At 30.8% G+C, this 17,285-nt stretch overlaps 1 long non-coding RNA gene across 2 annotated transcripts; it reads left to right on the top strand.

The window, feature by feature from the left end:
* The first annotated feature begins 925 nt into the window (after window positions 1-925).
* Window positions 926-16,852, top strand: LOC140046462 (uncharacterized). Of its 2 annotated transcripts, none has more exons than XR_011844790.1 (5): window positions 926-1,168; window positions 1,980-2,051; window positions 2,237-2,317; window positions 2,634-2,697; window positions 16,563-16,852. It is a non-coding gene; the product is annotated as an uncharacterized lncRNA (long non-coding RNA). The 2 variants fall into 2 exon arrangements; XR_011844789.1 differs by having other exon boundaries at window positions 926-1,181.
* Window positions 16,853-17,285: the final 433 nt, after the last annotated feature.

Genomic DNA, 17,285 nt, shown 5'->3' with positions numbered 1-17,285 from the left:
TTTGATCGGATAACAACATTTATAAAGACAATTTAATAGAGTTTACCCTATCATCAGCTTATATTTTCTTATCACGCACTTTTTGAAATATTGGTTTCTGAATCATGCCTACTTATCGGGTAGTAGTTTTGATAGGCCTGATTTGACAACAACCAACCTAAACCGTCTTGAACTTCTAATTTTTTTGTTACTTATCCGATTTGAAATTTCTTTGTTGTATACGATAGAAGATCATATAAAGAACGTGTATACGAAATTTCATCGATTTATCTTAATTTTAAGTTACTTTAAAAAAATAATTCTATATTGAATTTTTTCGCGAAAAATTGGGATGTCATTTTGCTACGTACCAAAACTCAAATAGTCATTGCGTTTAACGTATTTACTCAATAAATGTAATTTTTGTACAATGTGTTCATATATATTGTTGGATTATGTGTGCCAAATTTGGGTTTATAAAACTAAAAAAATTCGGAGATATTAAAAAAATATTGCTCATTTTGGCCGTTTGCTACGTATTTTCTTAATTTTTAAAATGCTTTTACAACGTGGTTACTTTACGAAAACAAACTATTTTTAGGTATGTTAGTCTATGTTTAACATACTATCGATCTGCTATTTTGATTTTTTAAATTTAAGCGTGTTTATATTTTTAATAAAAACCGACTTTTTTTAGATTTTGTGGTCGCTAGAACTCAAATATAATTGTCTCGTTCACTCAAAGTATATTATAAATGTAAAATGACTTATTAAAATATCTTTATTATCATTAAATTGCAATTTACATAATGAAAAGCTTTATTTTCATTATTAGTCATCATTTAGTTAGCAAATGATTATTTTAAAAGTATATATTACAATTTTTCGGAATTTTGTTATCATTTTAAAATTGGAAAACGTTTCAAATTTAAGGACTTGTGGCAGGTCTTGTATTAAATTACGATTTATTTTGTTTAACATTTTAGAAACAAAAATTCCTTTAATATGTGTAATCATTAAAACATTCTGCATCCACTAGACGTTGATTTTATTGATTTATATAGTTTTAAAACAATTAAATTGGCGATTAAATGTCACGAAATTTAAAAATCCTAAGCATTTTCACTGGAACCACAGCATCCTAGGCCCAACAGCATCGACAGCCTACAGCAAACTATAGATAAACCAGGTATAGGCCTACCGTAAGTTTTTATTTATTTTTGTTGTAATATAGATTTTTAAATAGTTATAGTTCAATGTTATATATTTAATGTTGTTATCTGACTCTCTGGCGGTAATCTATGAGAGGTAAATTAGGGGCCTAGGCCTTAGGTCTATGATGCACATAAAATGCCAAACCTTGTGTGCAGCCCGGGGGGCTTCTGCGCCCGGCCCAGGCGGCCTAATTAGGCTTACCGCTTAGGCCTCGGTCTACATTAGGCCTAGGCCCTAGTGTCTGTTTACAGGTTTGTAAGTCCATAAACAGAGTAGGCCTAGACCTAACTTTTCTGGAATCTAGGCATAGGATAGGCACTGACTAGGCCTATGTCTAGAAATAAGCATGGCCTATTATTTACAGCTTTAGCCTGGAAGCCTAAGCCTACTAGGCCTAGCTAGTAGGCCTAGCCTACTCCTACCTAGCCTGTCTTAGGCTAGGCTAGGCCTAGAGGTAGTACTCAGTGCTAGAAGCCTGCCTAGGCCTACAGTAGATGTAGCCTACATCTTTAAACTAGACTAGGCCGAGGCTAGAACCTCTAGTAAAGGCTTTGACAGTTTTCTAGGCCCTACCTACATTATGTATGTTAGGGCCTATCTGACTTCTAGCATAGGCCTAGCCTAGACATTTACAGAAGGTGTACTGTAGGTTTCCCTTCTACATCATTAACAGCTAGCTTAGAACAATCCCTGCATTAAATCAAGCATCCATCCCAAATATTTTTAACATTCACGAATTAAACATACTAGGCCTATTATGATTTACAAAGCAAATTAATTTTTAGTTTTAGTGTCCGGTTTGGAGTATTCAATCAACTACTCAATTTCTGATGACTCAATAATCAACTTAACTTCAGGTATTTTAAGTCCCAAGCTTATTCAACTTATGTTTAATGTGACTAACAACATATGAAAATAACAATTACTCCTTAAAACTATAAATAAACATTAATTCAATCCAAATAATGGTAGCAAAAGAGATGTTATGAAATAGTAACTATTAAATACTGTTGGTGTTGACTGTATTCAGTTTTTTTTTCAGTGAAACACATTATGGTACAAATGGAGAAAAATATATCTAGAAGAGAGGAAAATAACAAGATGAAGGAGCAGGAAAAATATGGTATACTTATCTGTATGGGGATTTTCATACACATTAATTCATGTTAAAACAAAATGACTATTAAACTATTTTAAGCCCAATTAAATACAACAAAGCACCCAAGTCAATGCCATGAAATGTAATTTAACAGGTGTCTTAAATTAATTCTAAAGCCAATACAAAGCAAATACATTTACAATTAAAATGAAGTGAGAAAAGTGTAATGTAATGTAACAGTCAGAATTGTTAGAAATGTAATATAAATAAAATACAAAATTAAAACTTTTATTTTAGACAACTTCTAATGTTTATTAAAATGTGCTTTTTCATTTTTCAGTTACTGCTGTGGTTTCAAACATCCTTCACTTCACATACAAGTTAATGGCTTATTAATAATTAAGGTAATCAGTAAACTCATTATAAATGTTTTGCTTTAATTTACTAACAATGTTTCATTTATCTACTAACCATACATAAACACACTAACACACCAACATACACAAAACACCTTTTAGAATAGCTTGTATTTAATGTAGAACAAATTAAATCTTCTTGTACTAGACTAAAGTTAAACACAGAAATGCAGTCAGTTTAGTTAATTACTGTAGGGAAAAATTAAAAACAGCAATACAGTTCAGTTAGTTGTTGTAGGACAAAATTAAACTAAGGAATACAGTTCAGTTTAGTTATTTACTGTAGGGAAAAATTAGAAGCAGCAATGTAGTTTAGTTGGTTGTAGAACATATTTAAACAGAGGAATACAGTTCAGTTTAGTTATTTTCTGTATAGGAAAACAATTAAAAACATCAATTCAGTTTAGTATAGTTTAGTTAATTGTACTGTAGGACAAATTTAAACACAGCAATGGAATTTAGTTGGTTGTGAAACAAAAGTGAACATAGTTTAGTTTGGTTAATTGTTGTAGGACAAATGTAGACACAACAATGTAGTTTAGTTTAGTTGTTTGTAGAACACAATTAAACACAGCAATTCAGTTTAGTTAAGTTGATTGTAGAACAAAATTAAACCAAGCAATTCAATTTATCTATTGAACAACCCAATAATACAGAACATTCAAGTAGTTAGACATGTGTAGGGGTACAGTTTTTATAGAACACAATTAAGAGTAAATTGTAGTTTTTATCAATTGGTTGTAGAAGAAATTTAAACACAGCAATGCAGTTTAGGTTAGTTAGTTGTTTATGGCAAAATTAAACACAGGATTGCAGTTCAGTTTAGTTAGTTGTTTAGGGCAAAATAAAACAGCAAATCTAACAGTGTAATTGGTTGAGAAATCATCTATTGGACAACACAATAATACAGGACATTCAAGTAGTTAGACATGTGTAGGGGTACAGTTTTTATAGAACACAATTAAGAGTAAATTGTAGTTTTTATCAATTGGTTGTAGAAGAAATTTAAACACAGCAATGCAGTTTAGGTTAGTTAGTTGTTTATGGCAAAATTAAACACAGGATTGCAGTTCAGTTTAGTTAGTTGTTTAGGGCAAAATAAAACAGCAAATCTAACAGTGTAATTGGTTGAGAAATCATCTATTGGACAACACAATAATACAGGACATTCAAGTAGTTAGACATGTGTAGGGGGGACAGTTATTATAGAACACAATTAAGAGTAAATTGTAGTTTTTATCAATTGGTTGTAGAAGAAATTTAAACACAGCAATGCAGTTCAGGTTAGTTAGTTGTTTAGGGCAAAATTAAACACAGGATTGCAGTTCAGTTTAGTTGGTTGTAGGTGAAATTTAAACACAGCAATACAGTTCAGTTTAGTTAGTTGTTTAGGGCAAAATTAAACACAGTATTGCAGTTCAGTTTAGTTGGTTGTAGGTGAAATATAAACACAGCAATACAGTTCAGTTTAGTTAGTTGTTTAGGGCAAAATAAAACAACAAATGTAACAGTGTAATTGGTTGAGAAATCATCTATTGAACAACTCAATAATACAGAACATTCAAGTAGTTAGACATGTGTAGGGATACAGTTATTTTAGAACACAATTAAGAGTACATATTTTAGACAAATCTAAAAGTATAATTGATTGAGAAATTATCTATTGAACAACTCAACAATACAGGACATTAAAGTAGTCAGACAAGTGTAGGGGTACAGTAATTATAGAGCACAATTAAGAGTACATATTTTAGACAAATCTAAAAGTCTAATTGATTGAGAAATTATCTATGGAACAACTCAACAATACAGGACATTAAAGTAGTCAGACAAGTGTAGGGGTACAGTTATTATAGAGCACAATTAAGAGTACATATTTTAGACAAATCTAACAGTACTATTTGTTTAAAAATCATCTATTGAACAACCCAATAATACAGGACATTCAAGTAGTTAGACATGTCTGGGGGGGACAGTTATTATAGAACACAATTAAGAGTAAATTGTAGTTTTTATCAATTGGTTGTAGAAGAAATTTAAACACAGCAATGCAGTTCAGGTTAGTTAGTTGTTTAGGGCAAAATTAAACACAGGATTGCAGTTCAGTTTAGTTGGTTGTAGGTGAAATTTAAACACAGCAATACAGTTCAGTTTAGTTAGTTGTTTAGGGCAAAATAAAACAGCAAATCTAACAGTGTAATTGGTTGAGAAATCATCTATTGGACAACACAATGATACAGGACATTCAAGTAGTTAGACATGTGTAGGGGGACAGTTATTATAGAACACAATTAGGAGTACATATTTTAGACAAATCTAAAAGTATAATTGATTGAAAAATTATCTATTGAACAACTCAACAATACAGGACATTAAAGTAGTCAGACATGTGTAGGGGTACAGTTATTATAGAGCACAATTAAGAGTACATATTTTCGACAAATCTAACAGTACTATTTGTTGAAAAATCATCTATTGAACAACCCAATAATACAGGAAATTCAAGCAGTTAGACATGTGTAGGGATACAGTTATTATAGAACACAATTAAGAGTACATATTTTAGACAAATCTAACAGAATAATAATACAGGACATTCAAGTAGTTAGACATGTGTAGGGGTAATAGTTATTATAGAACACAATTAAGATTACATATTTTAGAAAAATCTAACAATATAATTGGTTGAGACATTTTTGGTTGTAGGACACAATCATAGCAGTTCAGTTTAGTTTAGTTGGTTGTAGAACAAAATTAAACACAGCAATTCAGTTTAGTTGGTTGTAGGACAAAATTAAACAGAGCAGCTTAGTTTAGTTTAGTTGGTTGTAGAACACAATTTAACACAGCAGCACAGTTTAGTTTAGTAATTAAACAGAGAAATTTAGTTTAGTTGGTTTTAGAACACAATTAAACACAGCAGTTCAGTTTAGTTTAGAACAAAATAAACAGAGAAATTCAGTTTAGTTTAGTTGGTAGTAGGACACAATTTAACAGAGTAATTAAGTTTATTTTATTTGGTTGTAGAACAACATTAAACACAGCAATTCTAATTTAGCTTAGTTGGCTGTAGGACACAATTAAACAGAGTAATTCAGTTTAGTTTAGTTGGTTGTAAGACACAATTAAATATAGCAATTCAGTTTAGTTTAGTTGGTTTTAGGACACAATTAAACATAGCAATTCAGTGTAGTTTAGTTGGTTTTAGGACACAATTAAACATAGCAATTCAGTTTAGTTTAGTTGGTTTTAGGACACAATTAAACAGAGTAATTCAGTTTAGTTTAGTTGGTTGTAAGACACAATTAAACATAGCAATTCAGTTTAGTTTAGTTGGTTGTAAGACACAATTAAACAGAGCAATTCAGTTTAGTTTAGTTGGTTGTAGGACACAATTAAACAGAGCAATTCAGTTTAGTTTAGTTGGTTGTAGGACACAATTAAACAGAGCAATTCAGTTTAGTTTAGTTGGTTGTAGGACACAATTAAACAGAGCAATTCAGTTTAGTTTAGTTGGTTTTAGGACACAATTAAACAGAGCAATTCAGTTTAGTTTAGTTGGTTGTAGGACACAATTAAACAGAGCAATTCAGTTTAGTTTAGTTGGTTTTAGGACACAATTAAACACAGCAGTTCAGCTCAGTTCAGTTTAGTTGTTTGTAGAACAAAATGAAACAGAGCAATTCAGTTCAGTTTAGTTGGTTGTAGGACACAATTAAACAGAGCAATTCAGTTTAGTTTAGTTGGTTTTAGGACACAATTAAACACAGCAGTTCAGCTCAGTTCAGTTTAGTTGTTTGTAGGACACAATTAAACAGAGCAATTCAGTTTAGTTTAGTTGGTTGTAGGACACAATTAAACAGAGCAATTCAGTTTAGTTTAGTTGGTTTTAGGACACAATTAAACACAGCAGTTCAGCTCAGTTCAGTTTAGTTGTTTGTAGGACACAATTAAACAGAGCAATTCAGTTTAGTTTAGTTGGTTGTAAGACACAATTAAACAGAGCAATTCAGGTTAGTTTAGTTGGTTGTAGGACACAATTAAACACAGCAATTCAGTTCAGTTTAGTTGTTTGTAGAACAAAATGAAACAGAGCAATTCAGTTTAGTTTAGTTGGTTGTAGGACACAATTAAACAGAGCAATTCAGTTTAGTTTAGTTGGTTGTAGGACACAATTAAACACAGCAATTCATTTTAGTTTAGTTGGTTGTAGGACACAATTAAACAGAGCAATTCAGTTTAGTTTAGTTGGTTGTAGGACACAATTTAACACAGCAATTCAGTTTAGTTTAGTTGGTTGTAGGACACAATTAAACATAGCAATTCAGTTTAGTTTAGTTGGTTGTAGAACAAAATTAAACAGAGCAATTCAGTTTAGTTTAGTTGGTTGTAGGACAAAATTAAACACAGCAGTTCAGGTTAGTTTAGTTGGTTTTAGGACACAATTAAACAGAGCAATTCAGGTTAGTTTAGTTGGTTTTAGGACACAATTAAACAGAGCAATTCAGTTTAGTTTAGTTGGTTGTAGGACACAATTAAACATAGCAATTCAGTTTAGTTTAGTTGGTTTTAGGACACAATTAAACATAGCAATTCAGTGTAGTTTAGTTGGTTGTAGGACACAATTAAACAGAGCAATTCAGTTTAGTTTAGTTGGTTGTAGGACACAATTAAACATAGCAGTTCAGTTTAGTCTAGTTTGTTGTAGAACAAAATTAAACAGAGCAATTCAGTTTAGATTAGTTGGTTGTAGGACACAATTAAACACAGCAATTCATCTATTAGCCAAAACAATAATACAGAGCATTCAAATATTTAGACATATGTAGGGGTACAGTTATTGTAGACAACAATTAAGATAATATATTTTAGACAAATTTAAAAGTATAATTGGTTGGGAAATTATCTAGTAGACAACAAAACAATACAGAACATTCAAATATTTAGACATGTGTAGGGGTACAGTTATTATAGAACATCATTAAGGGTACATATTTTAGACAAATCTAAAAGTATAATTGGTTAAGAAATTATCTAGTAGACAACACAATAATACAGAACATTCATATATTTAGACTTGTGCAATTCAGTTTAGTTTAGTTGGTTGTAAGACACAATTAAACATAGCAATTCAGTTTAGTTTAGTTGGTTGTAAGACAAAATTAAATAGAGAAGTTTATTTAAGTTGGTTGTAGAACAAAATTAAACAGAGCAATTCAGTTTAGTTTAATTGGTTGTAGGACAAAATTAAACACAGCAGTTCAGGTTATAGGACACAATTAAGAGTAAATATTTGAGACAAATCTAACAGAATAATTGGTTGAGAAATCTATCTATCTAATCTATTAGACAACACAATATTACAGCACATTCAAGTAGTTAAACATGTGTAGGGGTAGAGTTCTTATAGAACCCATTTGGGAGTACATATTTTAAACAAATCTAACAGTATAATTGGTTGAGAAATCATCTATAGAACAATCCAATAATACAGAGCATTCAAGTAGTTAGACATGTGTAGGGGTACAGTTATTATAGAACACAATTAAGAGTACATTGTAGTTTGATCTATTGGTTGTAGGATAAATTTAAACACAGCAATGCAGTTCAGTTTAGTTAGTTGTTTAGGGCAAAATTAAACACAGGAATGCAGTTAATTTTAGTTGGTTGTAGGAGAAATTTAAACAGAGCAATGCAGTTCAGTTTAGTTAGTTGTTAAGGGCAAAATTAAACATAGGAATGCAGTTCCGTTTAGTTGGTTGTATGAGAATTTAAACACAGCAATGCAGTTCAGTTTAGTTAGTTGTTAAGGGCAAAATTAAACATAGGAATGCAGTTCAGTTTAGTTGGTTGTATGAGAAATTTAAACACAGCAATGCAGTTCAATTAAGTTAGTTGTTAAGGGCAAAATTAAACATAGGAATGCAGTTCAGTTTAGTTGGTTGTATGAAAAATTTAAAGACAGCAATGCAGTTCAGTTTAGTTAGTTGTTAAGGGCAAAATTAAACATAGGAATGCAGTTCAGTTTAGTTGGTTGTATGAGAAATTTAAACACAGCAATGCAGTTCAGTTTAGTTAGTTGTAGGACACAATTAAACAGAGCAATTCAGTTTAGTTTAGTTGGTTTTAGGACACAATTAAACACAGCAGTTCAGCTCAGTTCAGTTCAGTTCAGTTTAGTTGTTTGTAGAACAAAATGAAACAGAGCAATTCAGTTCAGTTTAGTTGGTTGTAGGACACAATTAAACAGAGCAATTCAGTTTAGTTGGTTGTATGAGAAATTTAAACACAGCAATGCAGTTCAGTTTAGTTAGTTGTTAAGGGCAAAATTAAACATAGGAATGCAGTTCAGTTTAGTTGGTTGTATGAGAAACTTAAACACAGCAATGCAGTTCAGTTTAGTTGGTTGTATGAGAAATCTAAACACAGCAATGCAGTTCAGTTTAGTTGGTTGTATGAGAAATTTAAACACAGCAATGCAGTTCAGTTTAGTTGGTTGTATGAGAAATTTAAACACAGCAATGCAGTTCAGTTTAGTTAGTTGCTTTAGGACAAAGTTAAACAAGGAATTCAGTTTAGTTAATTACTTACGACAAAATTAAACAGAGGAATGCAGTTCAATTTAGTTAGTTGTTTAGGGCAAAAATAAAACACAGCACATCTAACAGTATAATTGGTTGAGAAATCATCTGTAGAACAACTAAAAAATACAGGACAATCAAGTACTTAGATAGGTCTAGGGGTACAGTTATTATAGAACACAATTAAGAGTACATATTTTAGACAAATCTAAAAGTATAATTGGTTGAAAAATCATCCATTAAACAACCCAATAATACAGGACATTCAAGTAGTTAGACATGTGTAGGGGTACAGTTATTATATAACCCATTTTGGAGTACATATTTGACAACTCTAACAGTATAATTGGTTGAGAAATCATCTATTGAACAACCAAATGGACATTCAAATAGACATGTGTAAGGATACAGTTATTATAGAACACAATTAAGAGTACATATTTTAGACAAATCTAACAGAATAATAATACAGGACATTCAAGTAGTTAGACATGTGTAGGGGTAATAGGTATTATAGAACACAATTAGGATTACATATTTTAGAAAAATCTAACAGTATAATTGGTTGAGACATTTTTGGTTGTAGGACGCAATCACAGCAGTTTAGTTTAGTTGGTTGTAGAACAAAATTAAACAGAGCAATTCAGTTTAGTTTAGTTGGTTGTAAGACAAAATTAAACACAGCAGCTTAGTTTAGTTTAGTTGGTTGTAGAACACAATTTAACACAGCAGCACAGTTTAGTTTAGTAATTAAACAGAGAAATTTAGTTTAGTTGGTTTTAGGACACAATTAAACACAGCAGTTCAGTTTAGTTTAGAACAAAATAAACAGAGAAATTCAGTTTAGTTTAGTTGGTTGTAGGACACAATTTAACAGAGTAATTCAGTTTGTTTTATTTGGTTGTAGAACAACAGTAAACACAGCAATTCTAATTTAGCTTAGTTGGCTGTAGGACACAATTAAACAGAGTAATTCAGTTTAGTTTAGTTGGTTGTAAGACACAATTAAATATAGCAATTCAGTTTAGTTTAGTTGGTTTTAGGACACAATTAAACATAGCAATTCAGTGTAGTTTAGTTGGTTTTAGGACACAATTAAACATAGCAATTCAGTGTAGTTTAGTTGGTTTTAGGACACAATTAAACATAGCAATTCAGTGTAGTTTAGTTGGTTTTAGGACACAATTAAACATAGCAATTCAGTTTAGTTTAGTTGGTTTTAGGACACAATTAATCAGAGTAATTCAGTTTAGTTTAGTTGGTTGTAAGACACAATTAAACATAGCAATTCAGTTTAGTTTAGTTGGTTGTAGGACACAATTAAACAGAGCAATTCAGTTTAGTTTAGTTGGTTGTAGGACACAATTAAACAGAGCAATTCAGTTTAGTTTAGTTGGTTTTAGGACAAAATTAAACAGAGCAATTCAGTTTAGTTTAGTTGGTTGTAGGACACAATTAAACAGAGCAATTCAGTTTGGTTTAGTTGGTTTTAGGACACAATTAAACACAGCAGTTCAGCTCAGTTCAGTTTAGTTGTTTGTAGAACAAAATAAAACAGAGCAATTCAGTTTGGTTTAGTTGGTTTTAGGACACAATTAAACACAGCAGTTCAGCTCAGTTCAGTTTAGTTGTTTGTAGAACAAAATGAAACACAGCAATTCAGTTTAGTTTAGTTGGTTGTAGGACACAATTAAACAGAGCAATTCAGGTTAGTTTAGTTGGTTTTAGGACACAATTAAACAGAGCAATTCAGTTTAGTTTAGTTGGTTGTAGGACACAATTAAACATAGCAATTCAGTTTAGTTTAGTTGGTTTTAGGACACAATTAAACATAGCAATTCAGTGTAGTTTAGTTGGTTGTAGGACACAATTAAACAGAGCAATTCAGTTTAGTTTAGTTGGTTGTAGGACACAATTAAACATAGCAGTTCAGTTTAGTCTAGTTTGTTGTAGAACAAAATTAAACAGAGCAATTCAGTTTAGATTAGTTGGTTGTAGGACACAATTAAACACAGCAATTCATCTATTAGCCAAAACAATAATACAGAGCATTCAAATATTTAGACATATGTAGGGGTACAGTTATTGTAGACAACAATTAAGATAATATATTTTAGACAAATTTAAAAGTATAATTGGTTGGGAAATTATCTAGTAGACAACAAAACAATACAGAACATTCAAATATTTAGACATGTGTAGGGGTACAGTTATTATAGAACATCATTAAGGGTACATATTTTAGACAAATCTAAAAGTATAATTGGTTAAGAAATTATCTAGTAGACAACACAATAATACAGAACATTCATATATTTAGACTTGTGCAATTCAGTTTAGTTTAGTTGGTTGTAAGACACAATTAAACATAGCAATTCAGTTTAGTTTAGTTGGTTGTAAGACAAAATTAAATAGAGAAGTTTATTTAAGTTGGTTGTAGAACAAAATTAAACAGAGCAATTCAGTTTAGTTTAATTGGTTGTAGGACAAAATTAAACACAGCAGTTCAGGTTATAGGACACAATTAAGAGTACATTGTAGTTTGATCTATTGGTTGTAGGATAAATTTAAACACAGGAATGCAGTTCAGTTTAGTTAGTTGTTTAGGGCAAAATTAAACACAGGAATGCAGTTAATTTTAGTTGGTTGTAGGAGAAATTTAAACAGAGCAATGCAGTTCAGTTTAGTTAGTTGTTAAGGGCAAAATTAAACATAGGAATGCAGTTCCGTTTAGTTGGTTGTATGAGAATTTAAACACAGCAATGCAGTTCAGTTTAGTTAGTTGTTAAGGGCAAAATTAAACATAGGAATGCAGTTCAGTTTAGTTGGTTGTATGAGAAATTTAAACACAGCAATGCAGTTCAATTAAGTTAGTTGTTAAGGGCAAAATTAAACATAGGAATGCAGTTCAGTTTAGTTGGTTGTATGAAAAATTTAAAGACAGCAATGCAGTTCAGTTTAGTTAGTTGTATGAGAAATTTAAACACAGCAATGCAGTTCAGTTTAGTTAGTTGTATGAGAAATTTAAACACAGCAATGCAGTTCAGTTTAGTTAGTTGTAGGACACAATTAAACAGAGCAATTCAGTTTAGTTGGTTTTAGGACACAATTAAACACAGCAGTTCAGCTCAGTTCAGTTCAGTTCAGTTTAGTTGTTTGTAGAACAAAATGAAACAGAGCAATTCAGTTCAGTTTAGTTGGTTGTAGGACACAATTAAACAGAGCAATTCAGTTTAGTTGGTTGTATGAGAAATTTAAACACAGCAATGCAGTTCAGTTTAGTTAGTTGTTAAGGGCAAAATTAAACATAGGAATGCAGTTCAGTTTAGTTGGTTGTATGAGAAACTTAAACACAGCAATGCAGTTCAGTTTAGTTGGTTGTATGAGAAATTTAAACACAGCAATGCAGTTCAGTTTAGTTGGTTGTATGAGAAATTTAAACACAGCAATGCAGTTCAGTTTAGTTGGTTGTATGAGAAATTTAAACACAGCAATGCAGTTCAGTTTAGTTGGTTGTATGAGAAATTTAAACACAGCAATGCAGTTCAGTTTAGTTAGTTGCTTTAGGACAAAGTTAAACAAGGAATTCAGTTTAGTTAATTACTTACGACAAAATTAAACAGAGGAATGCAGTTCAATTTAGTTAGTTGTTTAGGGCAAAAATAAAACACAGCACATCTAACAGTATAATTGGTTGAGAAATCATCTGTAGAACAACTAAAAAATACAGGACAATCAAGTACTTAGATAGGTCTAGGGGTACAGTTAGTATAGAACACAATTAAGAGTACATATTTTAGACAAATCTAAAAGTATAATTGGTTGAAAAATCATCCATTAAACAACCCAATAATACAGGACATTCAAGTAGTTAGACATGTGTAGGGGTACAGTTATTATATAACCCATTTTGGAGTACATATTTGACAACTCTAACAGTATAATTGGTTGAGAAATCATCTATTGAACAACCAAATGGACATTCAAATAGACATGTGTAAGGATACAGTTATTATAGAACACAATTAAGAGTACATATTTTAGACAAATCTAACAGAATAATAATACAGGACATTCAAGTAGTTAGACATGTGTAGGGGTAATAGGTATTATAGAACACAATTAGGATTACATATTTTAGAAAAATCTAACAGTATAATTGGTTGAGACATTTTTGGTTGTAGGACGCAATCACAGCAGTTTAGTTTGGTTGGTTGTAAAACAAAATTAAACAGAGCAATTCAGTTTAGTTTAGTTGGTTGTAAGACAAAATTAAACACAGCAGCTTAGTTTAGTTTAGTTGGTTGTAGAACACAATTTAACACAGCAGCACAGTTTAGTTTAGTAATTAAACAGAGAAATTTAGTTTAGTTGGTTTTAGGACACAATTAAACACAGCAGTTCAGTTTAGTTTAGAACAAAATAAACAGAGAAATTCAGTTTAGTTTAGTTGGTTGTAGGACACAATTTAACAGAGTAATTCAGTTTGTTTTATTTGGTTGTAGAACAACATTAAACACAGCAATTCTAATTTAGCTTAGTTGGCTGTAGGACACAATTAAACAGAGTAATTCAGTTTAGTTTAGTTGGTTGTAAGACACAATTAAATATAGCAATTCAGTTTAGTTTAGTTGGTTTTAGGACACAATTAAACATAGCAATTCAGTGTAGTTTAGTTGGTTTTAGGACACAATTAAACATAGCAATTCAGTTTAGTTTAGTTGGTTTTAGGACACAATTAAACAGAGTAATTCAGTTTAGTTTAGTTGGTTGTAAGACACAATTAAACATAGCAATTCAGTTTAGTTTAGTTGGTTGTAGGACACAATTAAACAGAGCAATTCAGTTTAGTTTAGTTGGTTGTAGGACACAATTAAACAGAGCAATTCAGTTTAGTTTAGTTGGTTTTAGGACACAATTAAACAGAGCAATTCAGTTTAGTTTAGTTGGTTGTAGGACACAATTAAACAGAGCAATTCAGTTTGGTTTAGTTGGTTTTAGGACACAATTAAACACAGCAGTTCAGCTCAGTTCAGTTTAGTTGTTTGTAGAACAAAATAAAACAGAGCAATTCAGTTTGGTTTAGTTGGTTTTAGGACACAATTAAACACAGCAGTTCAGCTCAGTTCAGTTTAGTTGTTTGTAGAACAAAATGAAACACAGCAATTCAGTTTAGTTTAGTTGGTTGTAGGACACAATTAAACAGAGCAATTCAGGTTAGTTTAGTTGGTTTTAGGACACAATTAAACAGAGCAATTCAGTTTAGTTTAGTTGGTTGTAGGACACAATTAAACATAGCAATTCAGTTTAGTTTAGTTGGTTTTAGGACACAATTAAACATAGCAATTCAGTGTAGTTTAGTTGGTTGTAGGACACAATTAAACAGAGCAATTCAGTTTAGTTTAGTTGGTTGTAGGACACAATTAAACATAGCAGTTCAGTTTAGTCTAGTTTGTTGTAGAACAAAATTAAACAGAGCAATTCAGTTTAGATTAGTTGGTTGTAGGACACAATTAAACACAGCAATTCATCTATTAGCCAAAACAATAATACAGAGCATTCAAATATTTAGACATATGTAGGGGTACAGTTATTGTAGACAACAATTAAGATAATATATTTTAGACAAATTTAAAAGTATAATTGGTTGGGAAATTATCTAGTAGACAACAAAACAATACAGAACATTCAAATATTTAGACATGTGTAGGGGTACAGTTATTATAGAACATCATTAAGGGTACATATTTTAGACAAATCTAAAAGTATAATTGGTTAAGAAATTATCTAGTAGACAACACAATAATACAGAACATTCATATATTTAGACTTGTGCAATTCAGTTTAGTTTAGTTGGTTGTAAGACACAATTAAACATAGCAATTCAGTTTAGTTTAGTTGGTTGTAAGACAAAATTAAATAGAGAAGTTTATTTAAGTTGGTTGTAGAACAAAATTAAACAGAGCAATTCAGTTTAGTTTAATTGGTTGTAGGACAAAATTAAACACAGCAGTTCAGGTTATAGGACACAATTAAGAGTAAATATTTGAGACAAATCTAACAGAATAATTGGTTGAGAAATCTATCTATCTAATCTATTAGACAACACAATATTACAGCACATTCAAGTAGTTAAACATGTGTAGGGGTAGAGTTCTTATAGAACCCATTTGGGAGTACATATTTTAAACATATTTAACAGTGTAATTGGTTAAGAAATTATCTATTAGACAACACAATAATACAGAGCATTCAAGTAGTTAGACATGTGTAGGGGTACAGTTATTATAGAACACAATTAAGAGTACATTGTAGTTTGATCTATTGGTTGTAGGATAAATTTAAACACAGGAATGCAGTTCAGTTTAGTTGGTTGTAGGATAAATTTAAACACAGCAATGCAGTTCAGTTTAGTTAGTTGCTTAAGGACAAAGTTAAACAAAGGAATTCAGTTTAGTTTTGTTAGTTCTTACAACAAAATTAAAGAGAGGAATGCAGTTTAATTTAGTTAGTTGTTTAGAGCAAAATAAAAAACAGCAAATCTAACACTATAATTGGTTAAGAACTTTTAGACAAAACAATTATACATGGTACAGTTATTATAGAACACAATTAGGAGTAAATATTTTAGACAAATCTGAAGTATAATTAGTTGAGAAATTCTATATGAACCAACCCAATAATACAGGACATTCAAGTTGTTAGACATGTGTAGGGGTACAGTTATTATAGAGCACAATTAAGACTCGAATACATATTTTAGACAAATCTAACAGTATAATTTGGTTGAGAAATCATCTAATAGACAGCACAATAATACAGGAAATTCTAGTAGTTCACATTTGTAGGGAGGGGTACAGATATTATAGAACACAATTAGGAGTACATATTTTAGACAAATCTAACATTAAAACTGGTTGAGTAATCATCTATAGAACAACCCAACAATACAGGACATTCAAGTAGTTAGACATGTATAGGGGTACAGTTATTATAAAACATATATACTAGACAAATCTACCAATACAACTGTTTGAAAAATCATTTATTAGACAATTAAACAATACAGGACACTTAACTAATTTCTTAGAAAAAAACAATTACCAATTTAATTATACACCCAAATGCAAAAACCAAAAGTAACTATTGTTAAACAACTGTACTTTTAGTAGTATTATTGATACAATTTTAATGTTTGCAGTCAATTAAATGAACACTTAACATGCTTATTGTGAAACCTGGTTAAATCCTGCAATATTCTTCTACCCACAGTGTGTTGCTGTTTGGACTGTCATTGAAGGAGCATTTTCATAGAATGAGCATACTGAAGTAGAAGTCTAAATGTATTCACCTATTCATTTGAAACTCATCAACATTATACAGCAGCAGCTCCATAGTGTTTGGTTGCATGAATGATTGGCCAGGACTTGTATTCAATGACATTTTTTAACAAACGTTACATAGATGCTTACATAGGCCTTAATTCTTTAGCCTTTCCAGGTTAAACTATTAAATGTGTTACCTTTTATAAGAAATAATTATTTTGAATTAATTTAAGCTCTTCCCTTACAGTTTGTTTTTTAGTATTTTGTAAGTTTTATTTTAATTTGTCATTAAATTAAATCAAAGATGAAATAAAGTTATAAAAGTTGTCTTCAATTCTGTGTGCACCTGCTTTTATCTAATACATACAGCTACAGATGAAGGCTGCAGTGGGGTTCTAGTCATTCCATTTATTACTATTCTCTCCTTATTTTGCTCACACTGGGCAACTATTTAAAAAGCTCATCATCCTAAAGTTAAATGACTTGCATTAATTTTATTAATCTTCAGTGTTCATGTTTTTGGAAGACAGTACATCTTTAAGTCAATGTGATTGGTTTTTTTAAACTGGTTATATATACTTGTTAAACCTTATTTCTGATTTACTTTAAACTGAAACCTTTTGTTTTGCTGAAAAGGGTCAAGTCATGACAAGTGCTTTTGCACTTCTGG

This window comes from Antedon mediterranea, chromosome 4 (genome assembly GCF_964355755.1).
Source record: "Antedon mediterranea chromosome 4, ecAntMedi1.1, whole genome shotgun sequence".
Taxonomy (NCBI): domain Eukaryota; kingdom Metazoa; phylum Echinodermata; class Crinoidea; order Comatulida; family Antedonidae; genus Antedon; species Antedon mediterranea.
Note: the sequence above shows the minus strand (reverse complement) of the source record. Positions and strands in the feature narration are given on the sequence as shown.